Source organism: Carlito syrichta, unplaced genomic scaffold (assembly GCF_000164805.1).
Source record: "Carlito syrichta isolate Samal-C Ts95f unplaced genomic scaffold, Tarsius_syrichta-2.0.1 Scaffold309784, whole genome shotgun sequence".
Taxonomy (NCBI): Eukaryota; Metazoa; Chordata; class Mammalia; order Primates; family Tarsiidae; genus Carlito; species Carlito syrichta.
The window spans coordinates 1041016-1054222 of record NW_007253880.1 but is presented as its reverse complement, the minus strand read 5'-3'; the positions used below and the strand labels follow the sequence as shown (position 1 = coordinate 1054222).

At 45.0% G+C, this 13207-nt stretch overlaps 1 protein-coding gene and 1 pseudogene across 4 annotated transcripts in view; one reads left to right on the top strand and one right to left on the bottom strand.

The window, feature by feature from the left end:
* Nucleotides 1–13207, bottom strand: part of TBC1D1 (TBC1 domain family member 1) — a 246921-nt gene that overhangs the window by 156746 nt on the left and 76968 nt on the right. The gene's annotated exons all lie outside the window — the stretch shown is intronic.
* Nucleotides 4565–4925, top strand: LOC110596525 (annotated as a pseudogene).

Here is a 13207-nt window from a genome sequence, read left to right as displayed (position 1 = left end):
GAAGGAAGGAAGGAAGGAAGGAAAGAAAGAAAGAAAGAAAGAAAGAAAGAAAGAAAGAAAGAAAGAAAGAAAGAAAGACAAGAAACAGGCAACTGCAAACGTCTTTCTCTACCCCTAAATTCAACTATGTCGATGGCGCTGATGGTGATGGCTCATGCTTATTAGTGCTTAATCTGGCCAGGCACTGTTCTGAGTAGGTTACATGGCTAACCACTCAGCAGTCTGGAGGATGCCATTTATCCCCATTTTATGGGCAAACACATTACCATCTAGAGAGAAGTCACTTGTCCAAAGTCACACCTCCACTGGACAGGTGTGAAGAGGAGACCGTCCTAGGCCAGTGATTCCAGAGACCCTTTCCTCCTTATCAAAGGCGGGCAATCTCTATGCTTGGCCTGACGTGCAGTTAGAGACACAGATTCTGAATTGAGAACAACTGTAGCAATCACTCAACCAATGTTCTCATTTTATAGATCAAGAACTGAGACCCAGGAATGCAGAACTTGCCCGGGGTCAAAAAATGTATTGGAAACAGGGAGGCACACCCCGTCGTTCCTAGAAAAATTCATCCTAAAGGTCCTTGACAGTTTACATCTACCATGTCATCTCAAAACTGCCTGTCCCGTGAGCTACAAGCTGAGAACATGCCCACCATGGTAGGATTCTCTGGTGAGCCCATTCAGAGCAGACTATTAATACAAAGAGAACTTTCCAGATATGCTGAGTAACTATGAAACACGGTGCCATGGTGCTTTGAAAAGAATATCAGAGAATACACTATAACACTCTAACGCTGCAACTCAAGCCAACAAGAAAATGAAAATTCAGACCTGTGGTCACCTCGGCTCTGATCTCTTTTGATCTATCACTGAGCTGCCCTTCCTGGTCTCCCAATCTTCACCAGCCTTAAGTCTTCCACATGATTTTTCTTCCCTCCCTAAGCAGGAACATCATGAAATTTGGAGACTTATTTTCTTTTTATTTATTCTTTTTCGGGGGGTGGGGTCAGAATCTCTGTCGCTCAGAATCTCTGTTGCCCAGGCTGGAGTGCACTGGCATGATCATGGCTCACCTCCTGGACTCGGCAATCCTCCCACCTCAGCCTCCCAAGTAGATGGGATTATAGGCATGCCTGGCTAATTTTTTTTTAATGTTTTGTAGAGACAAGGTCTTGTTATGTTGCCCAGATTGGTCTCAAACTCTTGCGTTCAAGCAATCCTCCCACCTCAGCCTCCCAAAGTGCTGGGATTACAGGCATGAGCTACCATATCCGGAGAAATTCAGAAATTGAAAAAATATTTGTTACACAGTTTCAACACTATATACCTATTGTTAAGAGCAGATGACTTGAATGCTTTATGCCTCTCACCTACGAGAGGAAAAAAAAAAAGTTCAGGTTCTCTTGGAAATATTTTTCCAAGTTCTGCTCCATGCCCTGAACATGTTTCGTAATCTCTTTGCTACAGTGATAGCACAGGTACAGTAGATAAAACATGAATTTAGAGCCAGACAGGTCACATTTTAATCTTAATAGCTAGGACAAGTTGCCTAACCTGTGAACTTTAGTTTCCTCACACTCCTTTCCAAACCGAGTGGAAGGAGGGAATAATACCACAATGCCACAATTATTTCAAGAGTTAAATAAATTATGGAACTTAACTACTCCAAACACAATGGCTGGTGCATATTAACTTCTCAAAAATAGAATCATCTTGGTGGGGAATGGTGGCTCATGTCTGTAATCCCAGCACTTTGGGAGGTCAAGGCGGAAGGACTGTGTGAGCCCAGGAGTTCAACACCAGCCTGGGCAGCATAGACCTCATCTCTACAAAAAAATGAGCCAGGTGCGGTGGTGCACACCTTCAGTCCCAGCTACTCAGGAGGCTGAGGTGGGAGGATCACCTGAGTCCAGAAGGTTGAGACTGTGGTGAGCTATGACCATGCCACTGCACTCTAGCCTGGGTGACAAAGTGAGCTACAACTGAAAAAAAAAAGAAAAAGAAAAAACCAGAATTGCCTCTTCCCTCCCATCATGTTAATGCTACCATAATTTTCCCTTCTATTAAATGCCCTTTGCAGCTGATGTCTTTCGGAGTAAAACCAGCCTCCACATTAGAGAGGAGTGCAGTATACACATCTATCCCACCTGCTAGAGGAGCCTCCCTGGAAACAGGGACACTAAGTGAATCAGGGGATAATCACAGCCCAGCACCAGTGAGCCAGGTCGCCACTCTAGACTCTGGCAAGGTCCACCCTCTTCAAGTGCCCAGGCCGTGCCTCTTACTGCATACAAGGAACACAGCTGCAGGAACATTCACGACCCCCTTCACGTGCCAGAGGCTCTCAACACCCCCTAGCCACCAGGCTCAGGCTTCCTGTTTTTGCCCACTGCCCTGTAGGACCTGAAATTTCCAAGATCACACTCAAGCAGTTAAAGAAACTATTCTGAAATCCAACCTATTCTTAATAGATGTGCATAGTTTTGATTTTAGTAAAGAAAGACAAAGTGCAAACAGATCAGCAGAGCCACATGAACAAGGTGTGCAGAAAGCAGGATCTGACAACATGGGGTGGAGTTCTGCCATTAGCCAGTCGTGTAGTCTTGTTCAAATTTAGTTCCGTCGTTGCTCTAGGTGTCAGTCTTCCCACGTAGAGAAGAGCAAATGGTGCTGGGCTTGGTGGCTCATGCCTGTAATCCCAGCACTTTGGGAGGCCGAGGCAGGAAGATTGCTTGAGCCCAGGAGTTTGAGACCAGCCTGGGCAACATAGAGAGACGTCATCTCTACAAAGAAATTAACCACTGAGCCGGACATGGTGGCACAAGCCTATAGTCCCAGCTACTTGGGAGGTTGAGGCGGAAGGATTGCTAGAGCTCAGGAAGTCGAGGCTGTGGTGAGCCCTGATGGTGCCACTGCACTCCAGCCTGGTGACAGAGTGAGACTTCAACAAGAAAGAAGAAAAAAGAGAGAGAAAGGGAAGAGATGGAGGGAGAGAAAAAAAAAGAGTAAATGGAATATTACAGTCAAGACCACATTCCACCCTGACCACAATTACTGACAAATGTGTGTAGGCCCCAGGCAGTGCTCCAAGGAAAGAAAAAGGGTCCCTCGTGATTCCAAAGCTCTCTGAATTCAGGTAATTTGTTGAAAGTGATGTGTCTTCCCCAAGATTAAAAACCAGCGGCCTCAGAAGCAAGGCAAGCAGAGTTGGAAAGCAACTTTGAATCATTCTAAGACTACCAGTAGCATTTCCTAGCTATTCTTTCTCATAATCTACCACGGCGACCACCTACGATTACCTTTCTTTAAAGACTTCACTCAGACCTCATATTCTAGTCTTCTCCAACGACCTGGTTGAGTGAATCCCTGTGCATCTATCTACATCGTCACATTAAAATTAAATTATCAGCCGGGCTCAGTGGCTCAGCCTGTCATCCCGCGCCTTTGGGAGGCTGAGGTGAGTGGATTGCCTGAGCCCACGGGTTCGAGACCCGCCTGGGCAGCGAGACCTCATCTCTACAATAAATAAAAAATTAGCTGGGCGTGGTAGCGCATGCCTATAGTTCCAGCTACTTGGAAGGCTGAGGCGGAAGGATCGCCGGAGCCCAGCAGGTCGAAGCTGTGGTGGCCGGGAGCGGCCACTGCACTCCAGTCTGGGTGACAGAGTGAGACTCCAACTCAAAAAAAAAAAAAAAATTAAATGCTCGCCGCAGGGCTCCTCCTGCCCAGTAGACTGGAAGTTGCTGTCCGGCTGGGCCTACGTCCTCTGCCTCTGTGTCCACCGCACCCCACACCAGCACCTGCTGACAGATTGCCCATTCGACTGTGTTTTAAATGGTTTATGTCTGAAGATGGTCTTCACAATTACCTAAGGAGATTCTGACACCATTCAGTCTTAACCCCGGATCTAAGCCAGGCGCGGTGGCTCACACCTGTAATCCCAGCACTTGGAGAAGTGGAGGCAAGAGGAATGCCTGAGCCCAGGGGTTCAAGACCTGCCTGGGTAGCTTGGCAAAATCTTGTCTCTACAATATATCCAAAAATTAACTGGGCATGGTGGTATGTGTCTGTAGCTCTAGTTACTTGGAAGGCTGAGGTGGAAGGATTGCCTGAGCCCAATAGGTTGAGGCTGTGGTGGCAGTGGGTGTGCCACTACACTCCAGCCTGGGTGACAGAGTGAGACTCGGACTCAAATAAATAAATAAATAACCAGATCTATTACAAAGAGGTACATACAGAACAAATATAAGTTCATTTTAGAGATGAGAAAACAGGATCAACAAAGTGTACTTAGCCAAGTTCAACCAAGTAAATGAACAGAGCCTGTGAGTCTAATCCCATTATAATGGGACAGATTGAAAAAACAATCTGTAGGAAAAGAACCAAAGTACATGGCAAGCAAAGACATTCTTTTTCTAGCACATCTTTCATATAAATCTAACAAAACAGCATAGAGTGCTTGTTCACCACTCTTGCAATAGCAAAATCAGAGATGACAAATTTTTTCTACTCCTTAAAAGTTCATTGCTTCCTTTCTGCTGTAGGCCTGGGTGGTTGCTGTCGAAATGGGCAAGTTCATGAAACCCAGGACGGTGGTGCTGGTCCTGGTTGGATGCTACTCCACACACAAAGCTGTTATCATGAAGAACATTGATGATGACACCTCAGACCACTCCTACAGCCATGCCCTGGTGGCTAGAATTAACCACTATCCCCACAAAGTGATAGCTGCGATGGGCAAGTAGATTGCCAAGAAGTCAAAGATCAAGTCTGCGGATATTCCCTTGGACAAAACCACTGTCAAACAAAGATGTCTTCAGAGACCCTGCTCTTAAACACAAGGCCTGACGGGAGGCCAAGGTCAAGTTCGAAGAGAGGTACAAGATGGGCAAGAACAAGTGGTTCTTCCAGAAGCTGCGGTTTTAAATGCTTCTTGTTTGTTTGTTTCAGTCATTAAAAATTGTTTAAATTAAAAAAAAAAAGTTCATCAAAAGGGGTTGGGGACTCCATATCACATGTCATTAGGGAAACATCAATTAAAGCAACAAGAAGCCACCTACTAGAATGACCAAGATCCAGAACACTGACGACATCAAATGCTGGTGAGGATGTGGCACAATCAGAACTCTCATTCATTGCTGGTGGGTATGCAAAATAGTACTGCTACTCTGAAAGAGCTAGAAAGCAACCCTGAATCATCCTGAAACATGCTGGAAAAGCACCAATAGTATCTCCTAGCTATTCTTTTTCCTAATCTACCACAGCAATGACCTACAATTGCCTTTTTTAAAGAATTTGCTCAGACCTCATATTCTAGTCTCCTCCAACATCCTAGCTGATTGAGGTCACCACGCATCTATCCACATTGCCACTTTTTTTTTTTTAGTCAGAGTCTCACTCTGTTGCCCAGGCTGGAGTGCAGAGGCATGCTCAAAGCCACCGTAGCCACAGCCTGGGCTCAAGTGATCCTTCCGCCTCAGCCTTCCAAGTAGCTGGAACTATAGGCATGCACTGCCATGCCCAGTTTATTTTTTTATTTATTGTGGAGACGAGGTCTCACCAAGTTGTCCAAGCTGGTCTCAAACTCCTGAGCTCAGTCAATCCTCTCACCTTGGCTCCCAAAGTACTTGAGCCACCATGCCTGGTCTGTCACATTAAAATTAAATGATCTCTGCAGGGCTCCCTCTTGGCAGTTTCTCACAAAACTAGACATACTCTTACCACACAATCTAGCAATCACACACCTTGGTATCTACTATAAGAGACTGAAAACTTATGGTCACACAAAAACCTACATACAGCTTTATTCATCATTGCCAAACCTTGGAAGCAACTAAGATGTTCTTCTGTGGGAGAACAGATAAATAGTAGAAATAGTAGTACATCCAGATTATGGAGTACTATTCAGCACTGAAAACTGACCTATCAAGCCATAAAAAGACACAGAGTAAACCAAAATGTATATGCTAAGTGAAAGAAGCTGATCAGAAAAGGCTAGATATCCAATGTATAATCGTATGGTAATATAATCCAACTATATGACATTCTTTGTCCGTGAAACTCTAGGCATAAAAATATGAGTGGGTAGGCAGGGCACGGTGGCTCAAGCCTGTAATCCCAGCACCTTGGGAGGCTGAGGCGAGAGGACTGCCTGAGTCCAGGGGTTCAAGACCAGTCTGAGCAACCTGGTGAGACCTCGTCTCTACAAAAAAATTAGCCGGGCTTGGTGGCGTGTGCCTGTAGTTCCAGCTACTCGGAAGTCTGAGGCGGAAGGATCACCTGAGCCCAGCAGGTCGAGGCTGTGATGGCTGTGAGCGTGCCTCTGCACTCCACAATTAAAAATTGTTTAAATTTAAAAAATTTAAATATGAATAGACTCGAATTTAAATAGAATATGACTCGAACTCAAAAGAAAAACAAAAGAGTGAGTGGGTTGCTAAGGCAAGTGAGGGAGGGATAGATGGAGCACAGAGGATTTGTCGGGCAATGAAACTACTTTGTATGACACTAGAATAGTGGATATGTGTCATTATACATTTGCACAAACCCACGAATGCACACCCCTGGGAGAGAAGCCTGATGCAAACCATGGGCCTTAGGTGATAATGATGTCTCAGTGTGGGTTCATCAATTGTGATAAACATGTCACCCTGGTGGGGGATATTTCAATGGCGGAGGTCATGCATGTGTGGGGACAGGGTTACATGGAAAATCTCTGTACCTTCTGCTCAATTATGCTGTGAGCCTGAAACTGCTTTAAAAAAATAAAGCCTATTTTTAAGAAAGAAAAGTGGACAATTTGTGTCTATTTTTCAAAGAATAATCTGATTTCTAGTCTACTAAAATATGATATCTGGGGTAAAGTTAAATACACTGAAAAGGGGGAAAACCATCGAAGTTTTTTTTTTATTTAATAAACGGGTTAATATGTAAAACGTTAAAAAAAATTTTTTTTGAGTCGAGGTCTCACTGTTGCCCAGACTGGGGTATAGTGACATGATCACAGTTCACTATAGCCTCAACCTCCTGGGCTCAAGGGACCCTTCCTCCTCAATCTCCTGAGTAGCTGGGACTAAAGGCACACACCTGGCGAATTTTTTATTTTGTATAGAGATGAGGTCTCACTATGTTGTCCAGGCCGGTCTCAAAGTCCTGGGCTCAAGTGATTCTCCTGCCTTGGCCTCCCAAAGTGCTGGAATTTACAGGCATGAGCCACCACACTCGGCCAAAAAGTTCAAATTTTTAAAAATATGCAATAGAAACTTTTCCTTCTACTCCTGTTCCCCAGACACCCTATTACAAGATCCTTGTGGATTTTTTAAGTTTTACTTCATGAGACGCAAATTCCACTATTATCCTCCCATAAGACACAAGTGACTCATCTGAAATCATGGCATCTGTTCTAAAAAAATATGAAGCCCTATGTCCAATGACAGGCATAACAGAAAATATGAGTGCATCCAGTGAGAGCCTTGCTACTCAAAGTGTGGTCCCCAACCATCAGCACCACTTGGGAGCTTGTTGGAAATGCAGAATGTTGGATTCGATCCCAGAGCTACAAGTTAACACGATGCCCAAGTGATTTGTATGCACTGGCATACAAGACAACGCCACCCTTGTTTTCACGGCACCTACAGGCCAGTAGGGGAAATAAAATATTCAAATCACCGCAGCATATGGCGTAGACAGAATGAGCTAGAAGAGTCTGGGGAAAAGTCAGCTTTGGTTCCTCCTGGGTCCTCATCACCCCAGGATAAAATGCCAGCTCCTTCAAAGGGGTCTGCAAGTCGTGCACATCCTGGTCGCAGTTCACTCGTCCAGTGCCACCTCTGCCAACAAGCAGTCTCACCCACCGCCTGTGATTGTGGTCCCTCCAGGCCTTTGCTCGCGTGACTACAACTGCCTGGCAGGCATACCCTGCCCTTTCCGTTATTCTCTGCCCTGCTTAGTACAGTCACCCAATGAATGAATGATTAATCAGAGGTGCTTTGGGAAAGGACTGAAGGATGAGAAGGATCTCGATCAGAAACAGAAGAATAGGAAGCAGACACAGGGAATTTGTCTAGAGGGACTGATTATACTTTAATTTGCTTTCTTTTCACTGTGAGATTTGCTCTGGGCTGTGTCCTACTGTGGGTTATATGGGATTTCTAGTCCTGCTTGTTCCTCTGACTCTCCCAGGAAAACCATCCTGTGCCCAGCTTACTGTCAATCTGAGCAGCTAGAGCCCTCAAGGCCCACGGAGGGGCTGCTACTACTATATAAAAACTGCCCATGGGCACTCTGCTGAAATCCTGGTCGGGGTTGTACCAGCTTTGCTTAGCAGAGGCAGCACATTTTTCAAATTCAAGGAATGGTATGACTATAAGGAACCCTTCCCTCTTTAGTAAACTCAAACATCCGCTAATTAAATATGAGCTAACAGAAGAAAAAAATTTTTTTAATAATCCATCATGCCAGGTACAGTGACTCATGTCTGTAATCCCAGCACTTTGGGAGGCCAAGGCAAGAGGATTGCCTGAGCTCAGGGGTTCAAGACCAGCCAGGGCAACTTGGCAAGACCTCATCTCTACAATAAATTAAAAAATTAGCCAGGCGTGGTGGCACGTGCCTGTAGTTCCAGTTACTTGGAAGGCTGAGATGGAAGGATCACCTGAGCTCAGCAGGTTGAGGCTGCGGTGGCCGTGAGCGTGCTACTGTACTCCAGCCTGGATGACAGTGAGATGACTCAGAAAAAAATAATAATCCATCACATTAACCTAGGACACACACCTCAAGGACAAACCAATGGGGGAGTGACTTGAAGCAAGACAACAGACTTGCTACCTAAATGTGCAGGGTAATTAGAGTTACAACCTCACAGGAAGGCAGCCATGCTAGAGGACAGACCTGCAAGTCCAACCAGCCAGAGGCCCCGAGGTGGGCTGGTGCCGTCTGCGGGAAACCTCAAGGGTAAACAAATAAGCCCAGAGTCAGGACAGGACTGTGCCTGAAAGCTCAGTTTAGAAAATGGCTCAACAAGTTACAAGTTGCACTTGAACTCAGCATATAAGTAGCATTAGCTACTCGGTCATTTGTGCCAATCTCAGACAAGCAAGGCAGCAAAGCCACTGGGTTGCACCATTTCAGAAGCTAATAACAATGATGTGTCCACTGGTGTTCTTCCCTGAGGTCCCAGTGACCACCATCACTTTCTAATTGAGCCACAACAGCCTCCTATGCGGTCCCTCCGCTTCCATCCAAAATAGACATCAGTTGACATCACGCCTCTCTCCTACACCTTCCAAGGGCAGCAAAAGTCAATTCAAACCGGTTCTGAGCCCACAGAGCCATAAACAGCCCGGCCCAGATGGCCCCTCCCTGACTCTGTGTCCACTTCTCTGCACCCAGCCACACCTGCCTTCTCCCTGCTAGAGCATGTTTTCTCCCCTCTCCCACTCACCACCCCAGCCCCCGTCACCCTCGGTTTACTTCTCTTCCTAGCACTGACCACCGTCTGAAATTACCTTGTTTACCCACTAGCTTGCTGTTTCCATATCTCTCTCATCTCAAGCTCCATAAAAACAGGGACCTTGTCTGCCTTTTAGTTACCAAATTACCAGTTCCTCAAACAGTACCTGGCATACAGTAGGTGTTCCATAAATGTCTATGTTGGACACATTTGGTAAGTGACTTGTTGAATGAATGGTGCCTATAAACATATGCTTTAAGCCGTGCCAAAATATGGAAGCTTTGGTTTTACATAAAATATCAATTAGCGATTAGCTACTTGCATCACAAAAAGTTTCCTTCCCTAATGCATTTTTAAATATTTGGCTTAGAAATCTTCAGAGTACACACTTTTTCAAGAATAAATTTATTGTACAAGTGCACTATCTCCTCCAGGGTATGAACAGCATCTGTACACAAAGGTTCCCAATAAAACATCTGCAGAATAAACACATGAGCACTGGAAAACACACAGTTAAATATCTTATTAGCACATCAAATAGTTATTTACTTTACTAATACATGAAATTCTTAATACACAGCATGAATGATATGAAACCGTACACGGATTTGAAACAGCAAATTTGGTTATAGTAAGTCTCATTTTCCATTTTATCTAAGAAACTGACATATAAATTTAAAACCCACTGACGTGAGACATGAGCAATAATCTTAGCCACAAACTTTACAAGCAAGTCCAAGTCAAAAGAAATCCTGAAAGTTTCCCCACAGTTCGTTTTCACTAAACAGACACATGGAGGCACAGAAACAATCAACAGATAGACTCAAAACTGCCAGGTTGTTGGGGACATCTGCGAGTTTAGTATGAAAATCACAAGCTTGAGAAGTTCGTTTTTATTTTCAATCTCGGGGTGGGGGAAGCATCCCAGGTGAGAAACTAATCAAGAAATTACACGTCTCTAAAGCTCAGCCCCATTTGTGATACAATGACACCTTAACATTCCATATCATGTCCAATTTTAAGTGCATCTTTAAAAAACAAACAAACAAAAAAAAAAAGAGAATCTCTTTAAAACAAAACTCTTCCTTGTTCTGGCTTTAGTCCTACATCACGAAATTGCTCACTCCACACATTCCAAGAAAAATCACCCAAGAAAAACAAAGTCATGCTCAGGTGTCCATCTGAATCCACAACGTCTACTTCCCTTCTCCTTCCCTCCCAGGTGTCCACTGCAGTCACAAAGGTCAAAATAGAAAAGTCAGCTGAGAAACCACACGCACAGGTGTCTATGTGAGGCATGTGCTCATGCACATTTGTGTGTTTCTTGAAGGGGCACTCTGAAAGCACATACAACGACTGTGGTGTCACACCTGTGGTATGACCCATGCCGTGGGTCTCAGCCTTTGGAACAATCTCTCGTTTGCAATGTAACGTGTGAACGACTCGCGTCTTCACTGTGAACCACACAGGTTCCAAAGAATGTTTCTCTTACAGTCCATAACTCCGAGAAATGAACTTTCTTTTTTTTTTTTTTTTTAGTTGGAGTCTTACTCTGTCACCCACTGTCACCTAGACTGGAGTGCAGTGGTTGCCTCCGGCCACTGCAGCCTCAACCTGCTGGGCTCCAGCATCCTTCCGCCTCAACCTTCCAAGTAGCTGGAACTACAGGTGCGCTACCATGCCTGGCTAATTTTTGATTTATTGTAGAGATGAGGTCTCGCCAAGTTGCCCAGGCGGGTCTCGAACCCGTGGGCTCAGACAATCCACTCATCTCAGCCTCCCAAAGCGTGGGATTACAGGCTGAGCCATCGAGCCAGGGTGAGAAGTGAACTTTCAAAGGCTAACTCATATTCTAAAATCTTTCACAGAATACCATATTATCTATAAAAATCATTCCATTTCACCACCAAGAGGAAATATAAAATAGCCACTTTTTAAAAAAATTATGCTGACAGGCATAGACAAAATTTGCTCCCAAAACATGTAACCAGTTTTTTTGTTGTTGTTTTGGGGTGTTTTTTTTTTTTTTAAGCTACCAGCATACAGTTCTTTATACAGCATAAAGTTTACATGAACTTTTCCAAAATATTAGCACTTGGAGAAAGCTGACAGTCTTCCTAAAAGTCTTTGATTTTTTTTGAAATATGCTTCGGTTTGGTTTTCCCTGTCTCCCCGACCACCACCAAAGTAAACAAAGGTCCATCACACTCCTATAGTGAATAGCATCTTATTAAATATGTTCTGGGAAGGAAAATAAAACTTAAAACACTGTACTAAGGCTTTTTAAAAAAATGTACTTATCAATTTTGGCATAAAATAACTTAATGAGTTTCAATTTGGTCCCCTCCACCTCCCACCTTTGGCCTCACAGTACAAAAATATAACAATATGAAAATAGGTTCAAATTTGAGGATCCTAGGTTAAGGCCTAGAATGAATAAGTAAAATACATTTGGACAACACACTGAATGACTTTTTAAACCATATATTGTTTTTTAAATGTGCCCTTATTTATAAAAGCTTATTCGCTATCAGCTCAAATCAGAAAATGTGGGCATTACCAAGTTTTCTTCAGTACAAAATGACTTTATAGTGTCCCAAGGCTTTTTTTGAAAGTGATCACATTTGACCACCAGGGAGTGGCAGGAAATGATTCTGGCAAAGATTCAGAGGTGGAATGTTGTTACCCTGTGCCTGTGTAAAAGCTAGGGTTATCTAGTTTCTGTTATCTTTTTTCCCACTTAAAGCACAGGCCAAGCCATACCTGCTCACAAACAGGTATTCACTCTAAAAGTGCTGCATCATAACTTAAGCTATGACAACCACCTAATTGTTATTTGTAGAGGATCCCTGGACGGCTAACGGGTTCTCTCCCTACAGGAGCGGGTGACTCAGCAGTCTGTAGTGGGTCCGGAGAGGAAGATGCCCTGCTGACTAACAGGTCTTGCAAAGCTCCCAACACCTGGTCCCACAGGAGTGTATAAACTGTTTCATGGTTGTGTTCTCCAGCTGGTGGGGACTTGGGAAACCTTCCCAACCACCTCCTTCTAGCAATGGTGGAACTGGCCTGGCTTTGAAACCTCCAGTTACCCTAAAAGGGCGGATGTTCTGAAAGCAAAAATGGATGGAAATAGGTTAAAAATGTGTATTTAAGCTGGGCACGGTGGCTCATGCCTGTAATCCCAGCACTTTGGGAGGCCGAGGCCAGAGGACTGTTTGAGCCCAGGGCTTCGAGACCAGCCTGGACAACTTGGCGAGACCTCTCTACAACAAATCAAAAAATTAGCTGGCGTGGTGGTGTGTGCCTGTAGTTCCAGCTACTTGTCAGGCTGAGGCGGAAGGATCACCTGAGCCCAGAAGGTCGAGGCTGCGGTGGCCGTGAGCCTGCCACTGCCCTCCAGCCTGGGCGACAGAGTGAGACTCCAACGAAATACATACATATTTTAAGTAACATATATACATATATACTTAATATATACATATTTAAAACTCATATCTCAGAGCGTGCGCTCTGAAAGACAGACAGCTGAGGCGCGCCCCTCAGCGACCGATCCCAGACGACCACGCTCGAAGCTGTGTCTGGGAGGATGACACGAGGTCCCGCCGCGGGGGAAGGACCCAGCGGGGACTCGGCGGCGCGCGGGGGCCGGAGAAGCCCGCCGGACGCCCGGGTGGCGGGGTCGAGCCTCGCTCTCCCCACCTGCGAAATGGGCGCGACGCCGCCCGGCCCGTGCCCCCCCGGCTGAAGGGCGAATGCA